Raw genomic sequence first — 3,402 nt, 5'->3', positions numbered from 1 at the left:
ACTTTTTCTCTGACTGCCTTTTTTCTCTCTATATCTCATCTCTAAGTATTTTCCTCAGAATGTGTGACCAAACAAAGAAACTGAATCCTCCCATAAAATCTATATAAATTGGAGCCTTGTGTGTCTCACGTGGGGTTTTTGTTGTCTAATTGGTTGTGTGATATCCTCCCTGCAGTCAAATCACAAAAGGCCCCGCTATTGACCTTGATCCACCAAGAGTCTTCCTTTATGATTTCACTCCATGTATTTCAAGCACAATCACACAGTGAGATGTCAGTGGCCTTGTTTGTGTTGTTTGTGACTTCATAGCACTGACGTTACTGCAGTTCCTTAGCAACTGTACGGCACTGATGCAGTCATTAGCTTCTCAAATGTTTCTCTCTGTTAATATATATTTTATAATTAAAATACATGAAAATACAAGTTATATAGCCCCCTTTCTCGCACACAAATCTTTCTAAAGGGAAACAATCATATAGGAAGCACATTCCTTAGAATTCTTTAAATTCATTGATAGATATCAGTGTAGTTAACTGTAAATCTTTTTGCTAGTTATTCCATGACCAGGGTGCATGACAAGAAAAGGCTGTTTTTACCAAGTTAGTTGACACTTCGGGTACAGCAATTTATAAATCCAAGAGTTAAGACTAAAAAGATTCAAAAGAGAGGAAGTGTCCCTCATATAGCTTTATACATTATTATATACCAGGGCTGTTTTCTGCAGGTGGATCCAACCCACCAAATCAGAAAGAGTGCAATGTTGTGTGAATTACTTTACATTTGTAATAAAATGCAAGGATGCATGATACACAGAATTCAGCCTTTTGTCTACAGAAACATCAATTTATTTGTTGTTGTGAGGTATTGCTAAACATCAGTCTTTGGCTATAGCTCAACTGGTGCAGTATGGCGCTAGCAATGTCATGGGTTCAATTCCTGGGGACTGCGTGTACAAACAATAGTAAATATTTGAGGCAGTCTTTCTGTGCCATAATGAAATCATGTCGGTAAAAAAGAATATAATATAAATATTTCCATTTAATTTGTGTATTTAGCAGATGCCATGAATTATTAACAACAATACAACACAGCCTGTCATACCTTACATGAGTGTGAATTGAGATCGGAAATCCAAAGTACGGCAGTAAAATTTTATATTTCCTTATTGGACACATGTGAAGTGATGTCGGCCATGCTGTATTATCCCGTTTTACTCTTTTTCTCTAGAATACAAGAGGATGTGTGTATTGGGTAACCACTGTCACATTGCAGTAGCAAATGGCTTCTCAAAAAATCGCTAGGCAGCACGTTGGGGTCAACGGGGCAACTGCCAATTTCCATTCCGTGTAAAATTACTTTTGCTGTCTGAATGGGAAACAGCATAAGGTCTTCAGATTCTTCGTTGTTGTTCTGCAATGAGCTGGGGCCACAAAGAACTTCACAATTCCAAGAAACGTTTGCAGATGAAGGTCAAAATGTCTGTTTTGTGAATTGTTGAAAAAGCATCTATTCTTGGAATTGTCCTGTTCCACCTCTCTAAACCAGGCCACAACGGACCCCTCTATATGAGCCCTTTACATGCATGCTTTGTAAACTTTAAACTGTTTTCATACCTGTGATGTCGATTTATCATTTATTTAATGAAACGATGACCGGGGCATTTTTAGCGCATGCCAGTAGAGCTAAAGGAACAATAAGATATTGTTGCATGTGTAGCTGAATTTTCAGGTTTTCATTTTGTGTTGAAGTGTGTTTTGGAGTGTTTAGTGTGAGTTTATTTTGTCGGTCTGTAGGTTATCTGTGTGGTGTGGCAAATCATTGCTAGAAAGATGCAGCATCCCCTCATGACCACTATGTATTGCTCTTTTATAATCTAAATATGCTGTCAATCAACAAGATATCTTGCACGGTTTCTACATAACCACCAAGTGTGCTCACCAATGCCTTTAATTTTTAAAGCTCACTTACAATATGTTTCTGTATGTTTGTTGCTAAACTGCACATTCTTATGAAGAAGCAACGAAATTGATCCACCAAACCAGCCCACGGTGGGTCAATAACTTCTAGCCATGCTGTCTTGTCCAGTCATCTGAAAATGTAGAAGTGGTTCACTCTCAGGGTAACTCTCGTGCTGTTGGATGCCTGACCTTGTCTTTCTAATCAAAACAAGCAGGATGACGGAGATGGGAGAGTGAGAAAAATCATGCTTAAAGAAATCAAAGCCTTCTGCATTGGACATATTCGCTCCAATGTCTCCACCCAGACTTGAAAATAAAGATTTTAATCAGAATGAAAGATTTTGCAAGATGTTGTTACACTAAAGGTTCATTGGCGTTCTGAATAGAAAAAAAGTTCACTCAAAATTACAATTCTGTCTTCATTAACTCACGTCTTGTTGTTCCAAATCTGTATACTATAAATGTCTTTGTTCGGACGAACACAGAGAAAGACATTTTGAAGAATGTTAGCAACTGACATTTCTTGGACATCATTGACTACCATGCTTTACAAAAGTCTGTGTTCTGCTGAACAAAATGAAGATATTTTGAAGAATGTAGGAAAGCAAACAGTTCTGGGGCACTTTTGAGTCCCCTAGTAATTTTTCCTACCATGATATTGAGTGTTGCCCAAGACCTGTTTGGTTTAACAAGCATTCTTCAAAAATCTTTATCTGTATACATCTGTACAAAGACATTTATACAGATTTGGAATAACTAGAGAGTGAGTAAATGATTACAGAATCTTTTGCTTCAAGAGCGTAAAGAACAATTGAATCTCTAATTTCCAAATTCTAAATCCATAGATGTAAATCTTTTGTGGTGTAATTCTATTGTTTACTACTATTGATTAATAACATTTATTCTAAGAGTTGAAAAAACTCTCTTTATATTGGGTTTATTTCTTTGGGATGGTTGAGAGGCTGCATGGGAGGTCCCGTGCAGGGATTTTAGTTTTGAAAGCCCTCTATTTGGCATTAAGTGTTCATTGAATCTTTATAAGTAATCTAATCGCCATGGGAAATCTTAATTTCGATACAATGCAAAGTGGGTTAAATCAACTATATGGACTAAGAAGCGAAAAAGTCCTGTTTGGAAAGCTGAGGAACATTTAATCTGTTTAAGGAAGTAAAACAAACGTTTTATCTGGAAGAGAGTGTTTTAACCCGTTTGTACAGTATAGTATTGGCTGAAATGTCTGAACACTGCGCTTGTTTCATGTTTATACAGGAAATATGAGCTGGATTTGTTGAATGAACTCAGAATCACATTGGGGGATACAGTCATGGAGGGCATGGATCTATTAATTTTAACCAAATTACTGTTCAGATATGAGCTTTAAACTAGGTTTTACTTAAGTTGTTCCTTTTTTTTCATGCCTGGAAATGTTCACGTTAGTTATATG

The sequence above is a fragment of the Barbatula barbatula genome (assembly GCF_947034865.1).
Source record: "Barbatula barbatula genome assembly, chromosome: 14".
Classification (NCBI taxonomy): domain Eukaryota; kingdom Metazoa; phylum Chordata; class Actinopteri; order Cypriniformes; family Nemacheilidae; genus Barbatula; species Barbatula barbatula.
The sequence above is the reverse complement of the archived record's forward strand: the minus strand, read 5'-3'. Positions refer to the sequence as shown.